The sequence below is a fragment of the Balaenoptera ricei genome, chromosome 18 (genome assembly GCF_028023285.1).
Source record: "Balaenoptera ricei isolate mBalRic1 chromosome 18, mBalRic1.hap2, whole genome shotgun sequence".
NCBI lineage: Eukaryota > Metazoa > Chordata > Mammalia > Artiodactyla > Balaenopteridae > Balaenoptera > Balaenoptera ricei.
Window position 1 is genome coordinate 77,119,603 of NC_082656.1, and position 25,281 is coordinate 77,144,883.

Genomic DNA, 25,281 nt, shown 5'->3' on the forward strand with positions numbered 1-25,281 from the left:
ACAGACATTACTGTTCAAGATTATATTTGTTAAGTCAAAAGCAAGGAATGTACTTAGACCCAGAATAAAAGAGGCTAATTAGATGTGGAAAAGATCCTATTAAAAATTAATTAATAAAGGCATTTTTGGAGATTTTATTGAAAACCTTCCTGACACCATCACGGTTCTTGATTTAAGATAGTTCGGTTTAAGATAGTCATGCAATATTGTTAATTTAGGGTAAAAAAATCATAGACATTCTTTTACATTTTTACACATTTCATAAGCCCTTTAATCCTCACAATGATCCTGTGAAGTAGGTAATATTACCCACATTTTAAAGTCAAGGAAACTGAGGAACAGAGAGCTTCACCTGAGGTCTCGTAGCCAGTAAATGAGGCCAAAATTTCAATCTAGGCAGGATGACGTCTGAGCTTATTGATTTAATCACTAAGCTGTCTCTTCTATAGATTAAGCCGCAGAAAGCTGCCAATATTCAATGATGTCCACATATAAAAACAGCAATTTCCTGTGGTTTAAATGATTATTATTAGAATTATTATTACTATCATTTTCCAATGTTAAAAGAAAATTTGCTGTTTAATGTGTCTCCGTATTATAGCATTTAAAAGTGAAGCATAAAAACTTAATGTATTTTTTATTTAATTTATCTTCAGTTTATTTAATTATAGTAAGTTAGTTATGGGTCATAGGATAAGTCAATTCAAGCTGTATATCAGACTTCACTTTTATATATTGTAGCATTTTCTGTTGGTGGCATAGACTCAAACTCCTGTGTATAATTTTCTCTTCTTGATGTCAACAAAATTAAAATAAAGACCGAGGTTCTCGCAGGTTTAAATTTGAACATAATATAAATCCCTAAAGTTTCATACTTAAAACAAGGGCATCTCTGACTCCAAGTCTTAAGAGTTCTTTTTTAAATTTCTATTCATGCTATCATCTTAAATGTTTTACCAATGCTTTTTAGGTAGAATATTTAAATTTTCAGAAGAATTAGCATCAAAAAACCTTATTTTATAAAAGCAAAGAATCAGTCTTCAGCCATTAATATATATGTATTGTGGAATCAGATTTTGTATATTTTTCTTAAAGTGGTCTAAGATGAAATAGTTTTCAAATTCTTGAAAAGAAAGTGGTTTTCAAACTATTAAATAATAAAATGAAAATTAATGTAATTTAAGTAACATATTAAGATTATCAACTCATGAAATAGTGCAATACAAAAATGTACATTCATTTAATTTTTTGTTGTGACTTACAGATAGTTTCTCACACTAAATTCCAAATAAATACCAACATCAAATAAAATAATATTTTGAAGTAAATATTGTTTTAAAAATCTATGACATGGTTATTTTTGATTGCCTAAGAATAAATATAAATAATATTGTATTTAAATAATAAATGTGCTATAGCTCTTTGGGCTTACCATCACTAAACTACAGGACAAGAGACAAATAGCAGAACTGATTAATGTGCTTGTCATGGGTGAACTGAAGCAGGGAAGTTAAACGATCAGCATTTGTCTGTTACAAAATGTCATTGTGCAATTTAATATGTGGATTTAAGGAGGAATATTTGTTATTTTAATGATATAATCCAAGGACAAAATGCACGGTGTACAGCATACTGTAAAAATCATATTCCTTAAGTTTGGTCCCCATGATTCAATGTTACATAGGAACAAACTTCTAGTGACTGAATCAGCAATGGATAAGGAGGAAGAATTTGTACTAGTTTAGATCATGGCAATAGATGATGATAAAAGGGTTGAAGGATGGTGATTATTTACAGTGGAGAAGATAAAGCTAAGAAATTATTTAATATAATATGATTGCAAGTAGATAAAGTATATTAAAATGATTTGTCAAACTAGTGTTTTTCTAAATTGTTTTATTTGTATTCACCAAAAAGAATTATATGTGCAGAGATATTCATCCATGTCTCCTACTTTTAAAATATATATGGTCCTCAATGGCCCCAGTTCTAACCATAAACTGTCTACTTTAAAATAGCCAAAAGGGAGACCTTCAAGAAGGCAGAGGAGTAAGACGTGGAGATCACCTTCCTCCCCACAAATACATCAAAAATACATCTACAGGTGGAACAACTCCTAAAGAACACCTACTGAATGCTGGCAGAAGATCCCAGACTTCCCAAAAGGGTCGTGGTGCTCCAGATGGGTATCAGGCCTGAGCCTCTGAGGTGGGAGAGCCGAGTTAAGGACATTAGACCACCAGAGACATCCTGGCCCCATGTAATATCAATCAGCAAGAGCTCTCCCAGCGATCTCCATCTCAACACTAAGACTCAGCTCCACTCAATGACCGGCAAGCTCCAGTGCTGGACACCCCATGCCAAACAACTAGCAAGACAGGAACACAACCCCACCCATTAGCAGAGAGGCTGCCTAAAATCAGAATAAGTTCACAGACACCCCAAAACACACTACCAGATGTGGTCCTGCCTACCAGAAAGACAAGATCCAGCTTCATCCAGCAGAACACAGTCACTAGTCCCCTCCACCAGGAAGCCTACACAACCCACTGAACCAACCTCACCCACTGGGGACAGACACCAAAAACAACGGGAACTACGAACCTGCAGCCTGCGAAAAGGAGATCCCAAATACAGTAAGTTAAGCAAAATGAGAAGACAGAGAAATATGCAGCAGATGAAGAACAAGGGAAAAACACTGCAGACCAAACAAATGAAGAGAAAATAGGCAGTCTACCTGGAAAAGAATTCAGAGTAATGATAGTAAACATGATCCAAAATCTTGGAAACAGAATGGAGAAAATACAAGAAACGATGAACAAGGACCTAGAAGAACTAAAAAGCAAACAAACAAAGATGAACAACACAATAAATGAAATTAAAAATTCTCTAGAGGGAATCAATAGAGGAATAACTGAGACAGAAGAACAGATAAGTTACCTGGAAGGTAAAATAGTGGAAATAACTACTGTAGAGCAGAATAAAGAAAAAAGAATGAAAATAATTGAGGACAGTCTCAAGATCTCTGGGACAATAAATGCACCAACATTTGAATTACAGGGATCCCAGAAGAAGAAGAGAAAAAGAAAGGGACTGAGAAAATATTTGAAGAAATTATAGTTGAAAACTTCCCTAACATGGGAAAGGAAATGGTCAATCAAGTCCAGGAAGCGCAGAGAGTCCCATACAGTATAAATCCAAGGAGAAACACGCCAGGACACATATAAATCAAACTATCAAAAATTAAATACAAAGAAAAAATCTTGAAAGCAGCAGAAGAAAAGCAACAAATAACATAAAAGGGAATCCCCATTAGGTTAACAGCTGATCTTTCAGCAGAAACTCTGCAAGCCAGAAGGGAGTCACAAGACATATTTAAAGTGATGAAAGGGAAAAACCTACAACCAAGATTACTCTACCCAGCAAGGATCTCATTCAGATTCAATGAAGAAATTAAAACCTTTACAGGCAAGCAAAAGTTAAAAGAATTTAGCACCACCAAAACAGCTTTACAATAAATGCTAAAGGAACTTCTCTAGGGTGGAAACACAAAAGAAGGTAAAGACCTACAAAAACAAACCCAAAACAATTAAGAAAATGGTAATAGGAACATAGATATCAATAATTTCCTTAAATGTAAATGGATTAAATGCTCCAACCAAAAGACACAGGCTCGCTGAACGGATACAAAAACACACCCATATATATGCTGATCAGGAATATTATGACATAGTATGAGTGTGTTTCATGTTTGGTAATTGCAATCATTGTTGCTTTTGTTGTGGTCATCCATTTACAATGCTTGGTGTCAGTCTATTTATCTCTTGTAAAAATAAAATACAGTGTGTGTGTGTGAAAAAAAAAAGAAAAAAGACATAGATAAGTAAAAGTAAAAAAAAAAAAAAAAAAAAAAAGACACCAAGGTGAATATATCACTTGCAATCGGGGAAATAACACTTTTGGGTTATGTGAAATGATGTTTCTTAAACACCTAGCCTGTATTGGTCAAGTGTTGCTAGCAGTGGTACTCAGTAATTTAAGCAGTTATACAAAGTAAATGCTAGGTTCCTTAATAAAAATAGCAGTCAACCCTAATAAAAAATTGAAAGCAAAGCAAAAAAAAAAAAAAAAAAGATGCATATAACCTAATGCAGAGATGAGAATTATGTATGCAAAATTTAAATAGCAATATAAGAAAACAAAGAATCATCCAATACATGTGAATGTTGAAAATACTTGCAGATAACACGCATTTAATACTAAAACTTCAAAATTTTACCCATGTTTTGTTATAATTACATAATATGGAAAAAGAAATCAGAAGACAGGTGGAAAATTTTATGCCCAAGTGTGGTGGTTTATATATATATATGTGTGTGTGTGTGTGTGTGTGTGTGTATAATTTTGCATTTAATTGAGGTATATTTGGTCAAATGGAGGTTAAAGGTGAGCATGTAAGATACTTGCTTCAATTAATATAATTTTTTGTATACAAAATTTTAAGATTTGTTGTGGGATTATGTCTCACTAAGATCTCCATAATAACCAATCATTGTTTTCAGTTAATAAATTAGTCCCGTGATCCCGAACACATAAAGCTTGTTTGGTTGAATTCATCTCTTCAGAAACTGGAGTCTCAGATCAAAACTAGTAGTTTATGCTGAACTCACGGTAATGTGGTGCTTCTGGCCACCTCCCCTAATGTTTCCCTCTCTCAGTCTTATCTCCTGCCATATCAAGGGGGGGGAAGAGGGGATATCTATTTTAATATAAATACGTGAACCTCAAATCCTTCTTTTGTTGCCTAATTCGTTTTCTGAAACCACTTTCCAAGTAAGATCGTGGTACCAATTCACCTGTAATGTCTAAAACCCAAACACAACCTTGGAAATTCATTAGGGGTTTGAGCTTACTGGCACGCCTTTAAATTGTTCCACCGAGAAACTCAACACCTGCACAGCGCCTTGTAACTTAGTCAATGCTCAGCACCTCCCACGAAACAAAACCCAATCACAATTGAGATGACATCCAATTCACAAGGTTTACTCCTGCTCATTTCCTTTGATTTCATATCATTGCTTCTTGTCTGCAATCCTTTCTCTACTATCCATTAAAAACATATTTTAGAGTGTTCTATTTCAACAAACCCATCCTATTACTCCAAGTTTAAAGTTGGCTTTCCATTAGGTGCATGGTAGAAAGCCACAAACATTAGTGCTAAATATGAAAAAAGTAAGAGAGGGTATTTCATGTAATAATTACAATGATTACTACAATATGAAGGTACTCAATGAAAGGACGTGCCTTTTGGTGTTGTGTTTTTATGAAACCATTTTCTCTTAACTCAAGGCCAGCTCCAACTTTCTTACCAAATAACTGTATTACTCTGACCTTGTAATTTAGAAATCTTACCCGCTTCCCACATAGCAGATGGACCCACTCTGCAGCAAGGCTGTAGTCATTCTTTGCTGGGAAGAAGATATTGTCCAAAGCTTTTCTATTCTCTGTGACTCACTTCTGGACATTCCAAACTACAGCATCCTTTATTAGTATTGTAAATATCATTCTTGTAGGAGATAACCCAGGCCTCTGTATGTGGGAGTGTCAGAGCCATCTGCAAACAGAAGTTCCTGGTAACAGAATCTTTAATAGCAGAAGAAAGCCAATGAGCTGGCCTAAGGCATCCATTTAGCTTTTTAGCCGCCATTTCACTGGTCTCAATGGGATCTGTCAGAAAGCTCAAAGGCAAATGGTTCTGCCTGTCAGTTTATAACAGTTTGAAGAAAATGAACTTCTCAGAAATTGAGCTCAACTAGTGATCACTTTTGATTTATTCTTTGCTGTGGCAGGCCATGGCTACGCACTATCACTTTCTGTGTCTGCACCTTTTCAACAAGAAGCTTAGCGAAAGGGAAGAAATGTTCCAAGTTCTGTGTCACAACTCCTTCTAATACAGTACTATATAATTATGTTACAAAGAGAAACACACACACTCACACACACATGCACACACTGACATATTTCCCTTCAGATGTTAAGACTGGAGTTGTAAGGCTGTATTAATCATTTATTTTAACTAGTTAATGTCAAATTTATTTACCGTGTCAGGATGGCTAGGATGAAGTCATCTAAAAACTAGGGTGCTATTGGACTATCTAGCAAACAAAAGGAAATATGGATTGCCATTAAAAATCAAGTTTATACAGTTTGGAGTAGATATAATAATCTAGCTTTTTTTTTTTTTTTTAAACTTATGACTACATTTGAAAGAAATCCTTCCTTCTTTTAGGTTGGCATTGTATTGGCAAGTGGTATCTAGTTTCTTATTTCTAATAGCAGCCAAAATTTTTTGAGAAAATATACTTTGAGAAACAAATAATACAGCAGAAAAAAAAAAAAAGAGGAGAGACTTGCAGGTGGAAAACATCATTAAATGATGAAGACATTATTTATCCAGAACTTCCAAGAAATGGCGTTCTAGATATATCAAATCTCCATATACCTGAAGTTTTGAGCCATCTGTTCTTTAATGGTACTAATTTCATTATATACGTATATATTTGTTATATATATATTATATATATCCAGAATGTATTGCTCATTGCCCCTTCTTTTATACAAATGCACTAAATTCTATATATCAGTGTCGTCATGAAAACTAGCTTCTAGATGGGCTTGAACTCTATGATTTGATTTCTGAGGAGAGCAAGTCTGTTTGCCTCTATAATTAATACAATAGAGCCGTGCTGTTCAATTTATGCTCTTCATGTCTTGTGACACTTCAATTCCAACAGAAACTATCCATGTGTAAAAAAGTGAGTGTTCAATGATGTTAAATATTTGCAGACTTTTAATCTTGCTCTGAAGCTTCTGCCGGCTCCCTTTTCTTACCTTGTTTACTCCTGTTCACGTATTTTCTCTCGTGACTTTTTCACCAGCTGAAGGTTGATTTTGATAAGCATTATCAGACAACAGGAATGTTCACTTTCGTAGGCTAGTGAACGGGTCAGTCACATTGTATCCTCGAATAGCTGCACATCTACAGAGATGCTTGGCTATATTAATCATCATACATGTTTGGAAACATTTATCTTAATATTAGAATTGAGCTTTGATGGAAGTTTGGGCATAGTAGTTATACACCTAACTTGAAAATAGAGCCATACAGGTAAATTTCAGCTGCTTGAAAATAGGATGATATTTGCTCTTTTTGAAGAGGGAAAAACACAACAAGAAAACATTGATCTCTAGAACACTGGTTCACAACACCTTCACCATGGCAGCGTGCAGAGGCTCCTAGTTAAATAATCAGATGCATGCTTGGCACTTTGGCACTTGCACAAATGTCCATCTCTCTCCTCCATTTCCCCTGGGAGTGGAGCACAAGTCTGGCTACAGCACAATTGGCTGTCCCTCCCTGGATGTCCTTCAAACAAATGATGTGCTTGCTGGGACTGTGTTTCTTTTGTACAGTCCCTAGAAAAGAAATGTCACACAAAACAGTACAAGGGAAGGTTAATGATTCAAAGGGAAGAGAAAGTACGTTCAAAATCCTAGAACACGTTTTTACTAAGACTCATAATATTGACAGATCTCTTTTCCTTTAACTAATGGGTTCTTCAAATATACTGATAATAGTCACAGGAATTATATGTAATACTCATTGAGAATATATAATGAATATATACTCTAATATAGCATAATACACCTTATAGCATTATCAGTTCATATATACATAATTTTCAAATCTCATACACAAGTTTTTAAATATATATTATTTTATATCTATTGTTAGCTGTTTCCAACTAAGTGGTTGCAAACCAACCTTTGAATATTACTTAGTCCTTTTCCAACACGAATTATTGTTCATCCAGTATTACCCTACTACTCTCTCAGGTGCTTTGAATAGTACTTAGGACAGAAACAAATTCCATTTTATAGAAACTTGATAACTCAAGGAGATAGAACTTTGTGAAAAATATTATTGATGATATTGAGCCCAGGAAAATGTAGCACTGATGAAGGTACCAGAAATGATGCTACAATCTCAGCAGAGTTAGTGTAGCCAGAAAAATTGTTTTAAAAAGAAATTTTTTTTTTTTTTTTGCAAAAATACACTTCAGGAAGTTGTTGGAATGGATGTTAGAAAAAAAGGTTGAGGCCCACTTGAAATGGGAAGTATAGGTTGATTTCATATGGTGAGAAGTGCTTCAACTGTTTCTTCTAAAATTTGTTTTCATGTTAAATAAAATTAAGAAAAATGAATTTTGAACAAAATTGGTAAATTTTTTCATAGCTTTCAATTAGAAGCTTAATAAATGATGTCACAACTGTGACTATAAGATACAGAGAATGGGGGAAATGAACAAATAACTGAATAGATAAACTAGTGATAATTTTGGGGTTAGGCTGTGTTGGCAATGGTAGTGACAGTGTGCAGAGAATAAGAAACTGGGAACAACCAGCAGCTGATAAAATTGTGGAGAATAGACTTGAAGTATTCTGTTACCTCTCTGAGTTGGCTTCTTCTTCCTCTTTCCTTTTTTACTGTAACAGGTCAATTCTGGAGATTTTTCCAGATCAACAGCTTCTCAAAGAATCTCTCCCTTTTTTATAACATGAAAATAAATTCCCACACTAGCACAGATGATTATTGATATGTTTATAAAAATAATACACTTTGTTCAAAGAAAAAATCCACAGTAAATAGTTTTATAATGTTTTTAAAGGAATGAAAACATCAAACAAACCCACTAGTTCAGCCTTGAGGTTCAGGGCTGGAGGCTAATGAGAAAATAATATACCTGTGTTTATATACTACTCAGTATGCTCAGTTCCAGAATCAGGAACACATTCTAGTTATTTGTTAAAATATAAGTTCAGATCACATTCTTTATCATTTTCTGTCATATTTATGGTCTTTACACTGTGGCAGTTATTACTGTATTTTTTTATATTAACATAAAATATTAATATTTTATTCAATTCAAAAGAGATTTTTTTGTTATTTGTCTCATCAGTTTCTAACAAAGGTAGAGAAAGTAAAATAATGCTTTCTAGGCACATAAATCTGTATTTTTATTTTGAATTATCAACAATCAGATAAATCTGCATGGGTTTGAAAACAGCAGAATATATGTGCCTGTGGATTTATAACCAAGCTCCTTAGTTTCCATGTGGTTGTTTAAAGTTCTTTCATACACTAGGCGTTTTAATGTGAACTTCACCATCTGAGAAAAAATACCTTGTAGGAAGAAATAGAGACTCAATTTTCTCAAACTACTTGTCAGTATTACCCGTACCCTGTCAACCTCAGATTAATCAGACCTTTCTGGAAATGTAAGGCTAACCCTCACAATCTCTCTGAGTCCCAAAGTTTGATGCTAGTACAGGGAAGGTCTATTCAAATGAAGATCACACAAGCACGAAGTCAGGCAGCGATTACCTTCATGTCAGCCTAATGCCAGAGTCTATGCTTGTTCACAATACAGGACTCTTCTGTCTACTCAATCGGTTTTGCTCGGCATTTTGCAAAGTAGACATGTTTAAGGCTTAAGTTATTTTAAAGTCTACCTGAAGCTACGAATGGTAATAATCATTTCATTTAACTCTCTTGTCTGGATCTTTTCCTAGAAATCCCTGATACCAAGTAGTTTGATTAAAGAAAAAAAAAAAAGGCTTTGATGAAAATGTTGTACATCAAATTTAAATTCTCCAATTAGAAAAAAAAAAATCATGGTAATAGCAGAATATAAATATGATTATCGGGACTTCCCTGGTGGTCCAGTGGTAAAGAATCTGCCTTCCAATTCAGTGCAGGGGACGTGGGTTCCATCCCTGTTTGGGGAACTAAAATCCCACATGCCGCGGGGCTACTAAGCCTGCATGCCACAAATACCGAGCTCACGCGCCACAACTAGAGAGCAGCCCGCATGCTGCAACAACAACAAATATATCCCGCATGCCTCAAATGAAGATCCCGTGTGCCGCAACTAAAACCTGACACAGCCAAGAAATAAATAAATAAATAAAGGGGGGGAAAGCTTAGCCATCAAAGCTATAAAAAATAAATATGCTTATCTTACATAAAAAGAATTAGTTTAATTATATTTGTTTTCATCTAGTCATTATACTACACAGAAAAATCTAGATGAATTTTGCTCCCTCAGCAGCAAACATTTTATAAATGATCAAAACTAACAAAACAAAGGCATTAGTACTATGTTGACCCTTGAACAACACGGGCTTGTCGAGGGGACCTCCCCTCCCAGCAGCTGAAAATCCAGGTAAAACAAATAGCTGTCCCTGAATATTCCTGGCTCCTCCATACCCACAGTTCAGCGTACGTGGGTGGATTCAACCAACTGCGGTTTGTGTAGTTCTGTAGTATTTACTATTGAAAAACATCCACGTAAATGTGGACCCACCCTGTTCAAAACCATGTGGTTCACAAGTCAACTATAGTTTGACCCGCTTTCAAATTTGACCGAACATGGGAATTAAATAATAAGTTGAAATCTTGTGACTTTTCTGCAAAGTTGTGTGTTTGCTCTGTGTTTATGCTCAGTTATGTCTGTTACGCCTCTTGTCACTTGAGTCTCATTGCCATATATAACTGAATCAATGACATGGCTTTTATTTTCTTGAGTCTTTCATTATATGATATTCATGATTATTCTGTTACAAATCATGGAGATTGGTGAGGATCTAGGGCTTTGCCTTGAGATAACCTCAGTTTTAGGTGTTTATAAAGCACAAAAGATATGAGGAAGAAATCTATCAAATAATATATTAGTATTATATTACATAGTATGATATTTAAAATGTGTAGGTCTTATAAAACTAATGCACTCAATATTTTAATTAGATATTGATTTTAAAGTGGCTCTGACAGTTTCTTAAAAAAAAGTTTTAAAAATTTATATATATATATACTACAAGCATCTCAAAGGATTGTTAAATGAAATATGTCACAGTAACTGAAGCCCATCAACTACATAATTTGAACACTTAGCTATTTGATTTTGTATCTATTCAAGTTTTGTTTATGCAACATTTTTTCCTTTTTTCTTCAAGATATATGGGATCTTAGTTCTTCCTTTTTTATGTTATCAGGGAAAGTTTTAGTCCTTTCAGATTAAATACGAGTGCTGAATGCCAGTTATGTTGCTGTCTTTCCTTTGTTTTTCATTATCCTCTTTCTTAAAAGTCATTTGATAACTTTCCAACAGGTGATACTTTAACCTAATGAAACAGACTAGAATATGTTTGGAAAAGACTCAGATTTGGAGGTTTTACCTTGTATTTAAAGATCTTATTTAATAGAATAGATCCTTCCCTTTTTTCTCCTTTTCTCCAATTAATTGTCATCATTATATCGCTCTCTCTGCTGAGCGGTCACTCACTGACCTTCTGTAATTTATCCAATTAACTGACATACTGAGTCAGTATCTGCTGTAGAGGTAATGTTCTGGGATGATTTTTTTAAACTGTCATTTAGCTCCATTACCTGCACGACATTGATATTTGCATCTTTCTGCCACGTTTCTCTTGGAAGCCTGTCTTCCCAAGTCATACCTGGTATGTAAGTTTCTGCTTGCAAAGACCTTTCAAAATTGAAGCTTTGACCATTGAAACCTTTGAAATGTGCTCATATTGTGACAAGGAGACATGTAAAGCCAGAAATTGTTTTTAAAGGTAAGGACTCTTTCTCTTTTCTCAGTCTCCTTAGTATAGACAGGATATTGAAGGTTTCACGGTCAAACTTCTGCTAGATTATATGTGTTTTTGTTATTCAGACCAGAGCTCAGCAAGATGTTTATTACAAACTGAGTCAGGAGACAAGTTTGCCAAAATATCATTTTTTTTCTTCTTCTTCCCATCTGGACTGAGTTTTAAGGGAGCCTGAGAAGAATTATGGTTTAAAATTGAGGTTGTGTGTAAATCGGTCATTTAAGCTAAAATCCTGTGCAAAGCCTATCTAATGTAAATTTTTCACAATCAAAGCCTTCAATTAATGCCATTTTCCCTACAAATATAGGGGGAAAAACCCTATTTCCCATTTGCTCATAAGATGTATAGATATATACATATATATATGTATAATTAAAACTAAGGGAAGAATTTCGCAAAAAATAGTAAAATCTAAAATATGAATTCCATAGAGTATCACAAACAATATTTTGCTTTAAAAATAAGCTGTTTTTAACCAGTCAGAGATTGACTGGGAAAAGCAATGATCTCCATAAAGTTAAAAGTGTAGTATTCATTTAAGCAGCTTTAAAAGGGCTCTATAAGAAACATGGAAAATAAAGAATATATGTGCTTCTCTAAGTACGTGGGATTTTATGTTTATTTTATTTCTATGTATTTATTTATTTTTGTCTTTTTTTCTCCTTGACATTTTCTAAAAAAAAGAAAAACTCTAAAAATGATATGTACTACAAGCATCCCAAAGGGTTGTTATGTAAAATATGTCAATATAATGCAATAAAAATTAGTTACATTGACAAATTATTTCATACTCTTTTATAACAAAACAAGTGACAAAAATGAATGTTAAGTAACAATATAATGATAAGAATATGCATTTCTTCCTTTATAAGTGTATTCCAATCAGGGAATTCGGCAACAAATATTAGGAAGAAATTATAGAGTTAGCAAAAAATGCCTATATGGCTAATGTTTGTGGGAGGTAAGCTCTCAGGAGTAATCTGATTCATGGTCAGAGTCTTTATAAGGGAACACATATGATAGGTAAGGTAATGTAAAAGTTTATAGCAGGTGCTCAGAAAGGTCAGATAATTCTGAAAAAATTACACTTATGAAAGTACAGTTTTTAAATACACAAATATAAAACATAATTCATGTACAGAGTAAAGTTCATGCACATAATAAAGGATTAGGAACTCTTTACCAGAACTTCCGTTTGAAAAATTGTGCTTATAGAATTGACTGCTATTTCTCCAGCTGAAAGCAGTGTGTTCCAGATGCAAATTCCAAAACAAAATCAATTTCTTTTTATTTTGCTACTTTCACAATAATGTTAGAAATTGTGCAAATTATATAATTCTCAAAATACAGGAAAAATTTTAATGATGAAATAAATGATTATGTACAGTGAAAACAGTGGAGGATATACACATATTTTATAATTAACCTATTTAAAACAAATTTTTCTAGTTCTGCTCCAGGTAAAGTTGCAAGTTAATTTCTCAAATTGATTTATTTTCTATTTAATATAAAATGTTTGATTGTATGATCATAATGTAGTTCACAGGAAAACTGGTACTTAACATATTATCATTACTATTGATAAAATTCTATTTCTTTTTCTTTCTATTAGGGCATAAATCCATAAATTGGAGCCTGCTTGTAGAAAATAATGAATATACACAATTAAATGTAATTTTAAAATATATTTTAATATATTCAGATATAGGGCTACAAAAGTGTTTAGCAAATTAATGATGATATTAGAAATATTGACAATTCACATCTCATTTTAAAGAAATGACTTTAGTGGAAAGCGTAGGACTTTAGTTTTATTTTTCTCTGTAACAGTCATTAGAAGTCAAAGTTTTGGTTTCTCTTGGTTTAGTTTGTTTAAATGTGCAATGAAGTTGTGAGCTCTGTGGGCCAGCAATAAATTCTGTCTTCAGAGATTAGGAATCTGAATTCCCTGGAACACATTCAAAACCATTTGATTCCACTGAGTAGTTTAATCTCATTGCAACAATTTTGCTCACATTGTTAACTTGTTTGCAAAATACTGACAAGGTGTAAACTTCCATACTCTCACAGTATCACAATTACTGGTGTCCAACTTAATGGGTACAGGTGATTTTATTTTAGTCTTCTTATTCACAAGAAAAGAAATGAGTTATCTTAGTTTAAGACTTCTGGAGTCAGAAACCAAGTGGGTCGAAGCACACGAAGAGAGTTGTTGATAATCTTTCAGGGTCATGGTACCCTGACCCATCTCTAGATGCTGTCTTTGTTGCAAAGGACCAACTACCATAGTTGTTTTAAGGGCTATAGAGGTTCTTATGTCCGTTGGTGTAAACGGAGAACTGCTGAGTGTCATTTTATTTTTTTAATATTGTCCCTGTAGTATAGGGCACTTGTTCGAAAACATTATGTAAATAATACGTCATGTTTATTAGAAATAAAAGTTAAACTCTAAACTTTTTCTCATTAATTACCACCGAATTAAAAATACCAGTTTGCATCTCCAAGATCAAAGGGAGTTTTACATAGTGCATAGTCTTTCTTCTCAAAATCTATCAAAAAATAACGAAATAAATAGCTAATAATTAAGCATTAATTTCATTGAAAAGTACCTTACATATTATTTTTCAAAAGAATCAGAGCTCGATTAGAACCATATTATTTATAATGGGTTGTTGCAGTTTTCCAAAGAAATATAGAATGTGGACATTTAAATAGTTTCAAAAGAAGTCATATGGTACTAAATAAAGTGTAAAATTGTATCAAAATTGTATTACTGTCTTATGGCTTCAGACTTCTATTGTTAAACAGAAGAAAATGACCCTTGCTTTATATTCATCCGTGATAGATCTTCTGAGCATTTATTAAAAAACAAAAACAAACCTCTTCTAAGGATAGAAAAGTTTGCTAGCTATGTCATTGCTGAAGTGCTAGGCTCAGCTTTGAGGAAACACTATAGGTAGCTGAAGTGAGAATTAAAACTGCTGAGTTTCTGAAGCTTACAAGTTTTTATACTCCCTTTAAAAAGCTTCCAATGATGGCAAATTCTTTCCAGGCTTGTGATATAATAAATTGCTTTAATTTTAGAAATTTAAAAATCAAATAAGACCTTTATACTAATAAGAAAGAGCTAATAAGAAAGAGCCTTAACAGGTGTTATTTTGTTTGCATAAATGTATGAAAAAAGTCAGCACAAATATGAACATATAGTGGATTTATTTCTGCCTTAAATGGGAAATACAGTAACATAATTAATAGTAACTGCCTGGTAAGGAGCTGAAGGTATTTTGAATGTAAATACAATTTTAATGGAAGCATTCATGATAATTTCTACTTTGGCAAAAACACACTGGAAACATTGCAGATTTATGATGAACAAAGGGGCTCTGAAAAATATTTAAATCCTCAATGAAATCATGATGTTAATTATTTTACTTCCTTTAACATAGCCTCTTGATGCAAAGTCTGTATCCCACAGATATTTTTATAAGTAGTGACATCATATATAAAAAGATAATTATTTAAAGTAAATTTACATTGTATAGCTTAAAAAATTAAAGGTTTGTATGGTGAATTTGTAATCACTTACCCCCAAAATATTAGGGGAATGGTTTTGGTAATATTAACATGCATGCAAATTTATTTTGGTCAATATTTAATAGTATTTCATCTTACTTGACATACTATTTATCATGAATTCTTGTGACTGTTGTAATTTTAAAAAATAGTTCTCTCACTTCAATTTTCTATTTTCTCCCCAAGGACATCCTTTAAGAGGATTGGGTAAAGAAAAGCAAGAATATTCCCTGTGTCATTCCCTTTACCTAGAAATCCCTCCATTCCTTTTCCACTCTTGTTCATCACCCTCTTCAAAGCCACCATGAATTTTAAGCCAGCTAATTAGTTTTCCTTAACTAGTTCCACTTGACTGTATTTGATTCTTTACTCAGATCCCCATCAATGCTTACATATTTAACTTTTTTTTTTAATGGACTTGGTTTTAGAGCAATCTTACGTTCAAGCAAATTGAGCCGAAGGTACAGAGATCTTCCATAAATGCTCCGCCCCCATGCAAACATTGCCTTCCCCATTATTAACATCCTCCACCAGAATGTAACATGTGTTACATTCAATGAACCTATATTACATTGCTACATTCAATGAACCACAATCACCCAAAGTCCGTAGTGTACATTAGGGTTCACTCTTGGTGGTATAGTTTCTATGTGTGTGGACAAATGTATAATGACATGCATCTATCATCATAGTATCATACAGAGTATTTTCACTGCCTTAAAAATCCTCTGTGTTCTGCCTACTTTCCCCTCCCACCTCAACCCCTAGAAACCACCGATCTTTTTACTGATCTGTCTCCATTGTTTTTCCTTTTCCAGAATGCCATAGAGTTGGAATTTATACACTATGTAGCTTTTTCAGATTGGCTTCTTTCACTTAGAAATATGCATTTAAGATTTCTCCATTTTTTTTTTTTTTTCATAGCTTGATTGTTCATTTCTTTTTAGCACTAAATAATACTCTTGTCTGGATCTACCACAGTTTTATCCATTTACCTACTGAAGGACATCTTGGTTGCTTCCAGGTTTTTGCAATTATGAACAAAGCTGCTATAAATATCCATAGGCAGGTTTTTGTGTGGTCATCTTTTTAACTCTTTTGGGTAAATATCAAAAACGTGATTGTTGGACAGTAGGGTAAGAGTATGTTTAGTTTTGCAAGAAACTGCCAAATTGTCTTCCAAAGTGGCTGTACCACTTTGCACTTCTGTCCACAATGTATAAGAACTCCCGTTGCTCCACATCCTCATCAGCATGTCTGTGTTGTCAATGTTCTGGATTTCAGCCACTGTAATAGGTGTATAGTGGTATCTTATTGTTGTTTTAATTTGCATTCCACTGTTGACAGATGAGGCGGCGCATCTTTCCATAGGCTTGTTAGCCATCTGTGTATCTTCTTTATTGAGATGTGTATTAAGGTTAAGATAATTGACCATTTTTTAAAAATCTGGTTCCTTATTATTAAGTTTCAAGAATTATTTGTTTATTTTGAAGTATATTCCTTTATCAGATTGTCTTTGGCAAATATTTTCTTCTAGTCTGTAACTTCTTTATTTTATTCTCTTGGCAGTGTTTTTCCCTGAACAGAAATGTTTAATTTTATTGAAGTTCAGCTTATCAACTATTTCTTTTGTAGATTGTGACTTTGGTATTGTATTTGAAAAGTCATCATCAAACCTAGGTCATCTAGGTTTTCTCCTGCGTTATCTTCTAGGGTTTTTATAGGTGTGTGATTTATACTTAGGACTATTATCCATTTTGAGCTAATTGTTGTGAAGTGTATTGGTCGTGTCTAGATTCATTTTTTGCATGTGAGTGCCCAATTATTTTATTGTCATTTGTTGAAAAGTTGATTATTTCTCCAATGTGTTGCTCCTTTAACAAAGATATTTATGGAGGTCTATTTCTGGACTCTCTATTCTATTCCTTTGACCTATTTGTCTGCTCTTTCATCAATACCACACTATCTTGACTACTCTAGTCTTGAAGTCGGGTAATATCAGTCCTCCAACTTTGTTCTTCTTTGACATTGTGTTTGCTATTTTGAATCTTTTGCCTTTTCATATAAACTTTAGAATCAGTTTGTGATATCCATAAAATAACTTGCTTTTTTTTTTAAACGAAGATTCCTTTGAGTCTATAGACCAAGTTAGGAAGAACTGACATCTTGACAATATTGAGTCTTCCTACCCATGAACTTGGGGTAGCTCTATTTTATTTAGTTCTTTGATTTTATTTATCAGAGTTTTGTAGTTTTTCCTGTATAGAACTTGTATATATCTTGCTAGATTTATTCTTAAGTATTTAATTTTTTTCAAGCTAAATTAAATGGTATTGTGCTTTTAATTTCAAATTTCACTTGCTTATTGCTGGTATATAGGAAAGAAATGGACTTTTGTACATTAATCTTGTATCCTTCAAATTTGATATAATTGCTTTTTAGCAAATCAGATTTTTTTTGTCCATGCATTAGGATTTTCTCCATAGACAATCACATCATCTGCAAACAAAGCCCGTTTTATTTCTTTCTTCCAAATCTGGATGCATATTATTTTCTTTTCTTGTCTCTTTGCATAAGCTAGTATTTACAGTAGGATGTTGAAAAGCAGTGATGGAAGGCGGCATCCTTGCCTTGTTCTTGGCCTTAGTGGGGAAGTGTCAAATTTCTTACCATTAAGAATTATGTTAGCTGCAGTTTTTTTTTAGATGTTCCTTATCAACGTGAAGAAGTTTCCTTTTATTCTTAGTTTGCTGAGAATTTTTAGTCATGAGTGGGTGTTGAATTTTGCTGACTGCTTTTTTTGCATCTATTTATATGACCATGTGATTTTACTTCCTTATCCTCTTGATGTGGTGGAATACTTTCATGGATTATTGGAGGTTGATCCAGCTTGCACACCTGGGATATACCCCACTTGGTTGTGTTGTATAATTCTTTTTAGACTGTTGGATATTTAATTAGCTTATATTTGTTAGGGATTTTTGCAACTATGTTCATGAGAAATATTGATCTGTAGTTTTCTTTCCTCATCCATTCTTCTTTCCAGAACCCATATGTCACTGAATTCAGTTATAGATGTTAGAAATATGGAATTATAGAAATATAGATTTTTTTTGTCTCCCATCTTGCATACCTAGGCCATCACAATTTCGGTTTTATTTTGTGAATATTTTTCAACTTCATCTATTTATTTCTATCTTCAGCAAACAGATACTTATGCCAAGCTACTATTATCTCTCAACTGGAGAGCATAATAGCTTTTTTCCAAGATTCCCTCATGTTTGTCTGCTCATTTTGTTGTTTTTGTTTGTTTGTTTCTGATTCTCCTGGTGCCTTCAAAGTCATTTCTAAACAATATCAATCTGAACAATTCACTCTCTGCTAAAAATGCCATCTCTAGACATTGTCCTTCAGCTCATCTGTCCCTTCAGGTAAGCTACTTCTAGCTCAAAAGAAAAATTTAGATCTCTTTATTATATCCTTTCAGACAATTATGGCATTTTCTTACAACACTGATCACAGTTGAAAGCTTATATTTACTTGTGCAATTGTTTAAATAATGTAGTGGTCTCCTCTAGACCATACACTTCATGCGGGCAAACACTTTTAAATTACAGCCCTAAAATTGAACACAACAAGTACCTAGATACTTATAAATGCATGTTGAAGAAAATTCATGACTGTGAAAAAGATTATTGGAATTTTCTATTAGGTGGGCTATTTTGTAGATTGAATAAGAACATTTTACTGTAATGACTGATATGTAAGTCAGATTATAGAAGTTAGAATTGGAAGCAGAGGAGATATAGACTAGTTTCAAAACAACAACAACAAAACAGAAAAAAATGACATAAGATTAAATTATAATTTAAGAGAGACACAAGTGAAAGAAACGTTTTATTAAATAAAAACTTTATTTCAATTTTAAGATATAAAAGACATAAACAAAGTCTTAGTGAGGGAAAGCTACAAATGGAAAAGGAGAAGATGGTTTTACTAGAGAGAGATTGGGAATGCATTTTGGACCAATGGTCAGGGGATAAAAAGCATAGAGAGGGAACATTATTCCTCTAATATGGAGAAAAGTGAACAAACACAAAGCAACACATTAGGACATATTTGGTGCAGTTATTGAAGAATTTTCAGCACTACAGTTGGAAAGATGTCTTCTGTCCCAATGAATTCCATTTATTGAGGAAATAAAATCCTGGAAATTTTGCTTTGGAGCAAAAAAAAAGGAGTTCTTCTCTTTAGGTGTTCCACTGCAGCATTACAATTTTAATTTCCCAATCACAAGCTTCACAGATTAAAAAAAAAAACATGATGGCATCAATATTTGTTCAAAAATAGAAATGCTTTTTTTTCTTTTATCACAACACTATACATTGTAATTTGAGGCACAGACTTATTTACTATTAGACCTGAAAGGATCTTAGTGGTAAGTAATCCAATTTTCTCATGTTATAGATCTAAAATCTGAATTCACATAGCTAGTGAAGAACAGAGCTAGAACAATCACTTGATTCATTATTTGACCAAATGTCATTTCAAAATAAACTCCTAGAACTTTGCCTTTCTTGTATAATCTTACAGTTCTTAGAATAACATATTTTTGCTTTTTTAATTTTTTGTACATTTTTCCTGGTTAACATCTGCACAGACTGCTGTTTATCCATTGTACACATCTTTTATTTTCAACTGAAGTTGTGTAGGTAATTTAATGCAATGCAGGTGTTTTTGTTGTTGTTTTTAATGGGCTTATCATATAGAGACAAGATGATGGAATCCTCTAGAGTAGAGATAGAAAACACCTGTCAGATCACTTAATGTCTTCAAAAATGCAGGGCTATTTTTTCCCCCCTTAGATTATCCTTTTGAATATTTGACCAGTCTAATTTTAAAATGATTCCAGTGATGGCATTATACATATTTTCATGAACTGTTTTCTAAAGCCTCCTAAACTCTCAGTTACAAAAATTTCCTGAGATATTTTAGTTCTAAAGTCCTTTCTTACTAACTTTACCTCTTTCCTCAACTAATATTTCAGCTTAATCCATGTAATCACTGAAATTTTTTCTCACTATTACATCTTCTCAGTTTAATGATCTTTCCTCTTCCACAACCTTTGAGTCTCTGTATGTCATTAAAGCACCTAAATTATTCAAGTCTTCAGGGTTTTTCCTTCTTTTTTTTTTTTTTTGAGAAAGGTTAAGAGGGATAATTAAATAAAAATAATGATCTATATTGGATGAATAAAAGTTCTATTAACTTTCTGAAATTTTATACTGGCTGTAGTATAATTGATAAATTAACCTACTCATTTTCTGTAAAGTGATAGAATAAGAAATGCTAAATGCACTTGAGAAATTATACATCAGGCACAACCAAGTGCAAACTGATGAATCCAGAAGGTAGGCCAACTTTTAAGTTGAGATTTTTAAAAAGAACCTTGTGATTTATTATATCTGCTGTTATTATATCCTATCTGCCAGAGAATTTTTATGCCACGGTTCAGGATTGAATATTTGAGTGGTGATTTTGTGTTTCTGTGGTTGAATTTTCTTGTAATTGAGGAAACAATAGAAGGTGAGGAGAGGAGAAGGAGAAGTGATGTATAGCTATTTTTCCGCAATAACATGAGGGGTTTGATTGAAATCCAACTCCTTCTTTGTCCATTTTTGCCTGATGTTCCATACAACTTTGTTTTTATGACAAGAATGGATTCAGCTGAAAGACTGGACCAAGTTGTACACATTCAAAGACAAGAAACAATGTAATAGAACTTGAACCACCTTTGGTGTAAAAGCAGATTTGGAATTCAAGTCCTTGCTTTGGGACAGATGAACTAGTTCTATGTGGGTTCATAGTAAGCAGCTGAGGCTGAGGGGTTCTCCTTGAGTTTGATCATGCTTAGATACAGACAGCATTAAATCAGGAGTAGCCAGGCATTTTGGGATGTTTCTACCACAGTGATTCTTCAACAAATATATATTGAGGAGATATAATATACCATACACACACACACAAACACACAAGAAAATTTAAAAATCCTCTAACGGTGTATTAAGAATTGAAGTGGAAAGCCATACCACAAAGAGGATGATGGGAAAAAAAAAAAAAACAGGATGATAGTCCAATACTGTATGGAAAGCAAAGTTAGATATTGTTCTTACATTTATTTTCTCTTATTCTTCTCTAATTTTAGTTCAATTTAATTGATATTTTACAATATACTTAAGAGAATAGTAAAGTTGTGTATGCATATAATTTATAAATATGCTTAGTTTAAAATTAAGTAAGATCAATGAAAAGAAAAGCAGTTTACTCATTTTTATTACTGCCCCTTCAAATCCATGCTTCCTGGTCTCTGACTGTTAATGCATCAAACTGTTGCGAGTGACCTAAGTCTCTGGCCACTCTTTACCTGGCACATTGCTCAAGATTGTGTTTGCAGAGAGCGAACTTGAAGGAAAATGTGATGTCCCCCTCTGGGACAAAAAGTAAGCTTGCTTACCGCTTGTTATAAAACAACACCTTCCCAAACTCATTGATCCTCCCCAGTAAAGCAACCATCCATGTGTTCTGACCACCACCTGGGCTCTCCATGTAGCTTGTGGTACAGGGTAAGGGGATCAAACACGTCATACTCACACTTCCTGTGCCACGAGTAATAAAGTCCTGCCTGTGACCCGGGAGTCTCACACCTTCTCCCAGCATTCTCTAAAGAGTAACAGAGGAATGCACCCATTTGTAACTAAGACAAATTCAAGTCAGAGATTCTGATAATTTTTATAATGTGTATAGAATGCTGAAAGAGACATGGGTCTCTGGGGGAGAAGGAAGAGGATCCAGTGGGCTTGGCTTGGGGATAAGAGAAGACACCCTGGAATCGGGGAGCTAATACTTTGCCTGAGTACCGGGTGAAGGGATCAGGAGTAGGAGTTGTTCACTAGTCTGCCTGTAAATGATGTTGAGTTGGAAAAGGGAACATCAGGACAAGCCATCAAAACAGTGACTTGGTTGTTGCTCACTCCCTCCAAGTACAATGAAGACTTTTATAACGATGGAACAGCAAGCCATAAGACTCCTCCTCTGAAAGGCAGTATGACTGGGGCTCCTGGGTCAAAGAATCCACAAACATGAAATGACCAGTTTCAACAGTGTGGACTTTATCTTTGGATAGGTATTCTTTTTTTTTTTTTTTTTGGATAGGTATTCTTGAGTTAACCAAAAACATCAGAATTTTGTTCAGTGCAGCAGGTGACTACACTAAAACAAAAATAAATGTAAAATCTTACTGGCCTGGAACCACTCTTTCATTCATGGCCCCAGTGCCTCACCGCCCTTCTACTCAACTTCAGCTGATTTAAGGAAAGAAGATAATTATCCTTGGTATTGAGGTCTCTTTTTCCCCAAGGGAGATCAAAGGTCATAGACACCCTTCTGAGTATCTTAGAAAAATTAGGGAAAGTGTAGGACCCATAATTTAAGGCTCTGCTAGATTCTACCATGTCTGGTCTGATGGGTAGTGGGAACAAGGGTGAGCTGGAGCACCAAAGACTTCAGGGCAGAACCATGGAGGCATCATGAAGTCATAAAGAAAGGGACCTCTGAGTCTGGATATTCACTGAATACCAGGCAGTACACAAGGGAGTGACCAGTCAAACCAAACCCTGGAGTCAAGGGCAAAGGAGGAAAAGGTGCCTGTCATCCACCCCTGCTGGCCCCGTCAGGCCACCTGAGTTTTCCCACTCAACCTGTGCTCTCCGTCCTCCAAGACTGGGAACAGTGTCATCTCCTGGCACTTACTGCTCCGGGGCACCTGGTCAGCTCCTTGGCCTGTGTCCTCACAGGGGAAAGAGGATCCAAAAGCAATTGACAGTATTTGGACAAGGCTCAGAGTGAAAAGGGTGCTAGAGTGTCCTGGGGCATCCTTCCCAATACTCAGCCCCAATGTCACCATGAGAAAACAGAAAATCCACATTGAGGGACGTTCTACAAAATAACAAATCCATATTCACCAAAAGTGTCAAGTACATGGAAGACAAGGCAAGACTGAATAGCTGTCACAGATGTGAGGAGACTCGGGATACATAAAAACGTAATATAGTGCAGGTTAGCGGATTGGATCCTGGAAGAGAAAAGGAACATTAGTGGAAAAAAATAGTGAAATATGAATTAGTGTTTTGCTTTAGTTAATAGTGTATCAAGATTAATTTCTTACTTTTGATAAATGTTCTGCAATGACACGAGCTATTAAAATAAGGAGAATTTAGGTGAAGAGTGTATGGAGACCAATTTTGCATCTCTTTTCTAAGTCTAATATATTAAAATAATAATGAAATAGTAGAATTTTTATAAGTGCCAAATACTTAAAAAATCTTCAAGCAAAATTATAGCGAACTTATAAAAACAATCAAGGTAACCATAATTTAGAACCAAAAGGATATGATAAATAGAACATTATGTTCTGTGACCTGGAAAATAACTACAAAGAAAATAACCATAACGTAGCAGTTAAAATTGATGTGTGTATAAAGGAGAGGGTAGGAGACACAGATGCAATGAGAAAAGCTAACAGGGACTTTTCTGCAGCCCCAGAAGAAGGGAAAATAGAATGTGGAGTAGATGTAATATTTGGAGAGAGTAATGGATGAGAGTTTTCAGAAACAAATGAAGAATATCAATTCACAGATTCAAGAAACTCTATGAACCCTGACACTGATTAAATTCTTTAAAAACATAATACAAAATTTGTATTGAGAAACATATAGTAAAACTGTAGAGAGAGGGAGCAGGGGAGGGAAAAAGAAAGGCAGAGAGAGAGAATATGAAAAGCAGCCAAAGCAAAAAGAGATGACCTTCGAAGAACCCAAGTCGGAGATACAAGGCTGAAAGAGATTAATTAACTCCTGACTTGTAATTCTATACCTAGCAAAGTGTCTTCTATGAATGAAGGAAAACTTAGTTTAGACCAAGGAGAAATGAGAGAATTTACCTCCAGTAGATCCATACTAGGGGAAAATGAGGTGTTTTCCTGAAGTAGAAGGAACATAACCTCAGATTAAATTTTAGAGATGCAGATAAAGGTAGAGCGAGCTGAAAATGAAAAATATGTTTATAAATCTAACTGAATATGAACTGCAAAATATAATAATAATGGTGTATGAGTTTTGAAATATTACAAAGGACAAAATACAGAACAACAATAAAAACATGTAGACCCCAAAACAAATATGATTAGTGTTGTAAGTTCTTTATGCTCTCTGTGAAGAGGGCAGAAGTAAAAATTTACTTTAGCTTCTGGTAAGTTTAGGAAGCATATTTTTATTTCTAGTAATAAAATAGTAAATCAGTGTGTGTGTGTGTATGTGTGTGTGTGGTGTGGTTTGCTGTGTGTGGTGGTTGGACAGAGAGAAAAAAAGAAAGTGATGAGGAGCAATAGTCATCAAGTAGAAAACTGTCAGAAATAAATCTATGTAAATCCGTAAGTTTTATCCTGAATATTTATGGACGAAATGCTGTAATTTTTGAGTGACTACATTCAGACTGAATTAAATTAAACTAAAGTATGTATTATTTACAAGAGGCATCCAAAACATAAAGATGTAGAAATGTTGAGAATAAAATATTAGAGAAAGTGGTATCATAAAAACACTAATAAAGGAAAGCTGAGGAGGTTATGTTAACATTAGAAAAAGTAATACATAAAAATTTACCAGAGATAAAGAGGGACATTTGATACTTTAAAATATTAACTTACCAGGAAACTATAATAGTTCTTAATTCATATGCACCTAAAAAGGAACATCACAATATACAAAATAAAATGGGCAGCTCTAAAGTAGGCAATGGTATTGGGTGATTTTAACCCACCCCTAATTGATCATACTAGGAAAAACACTGAAAAATTTAGTAAAGGTACAGAACAGCCCCAGTCTAATATGGTAACCATGCAGCGACATGTGGCTATTT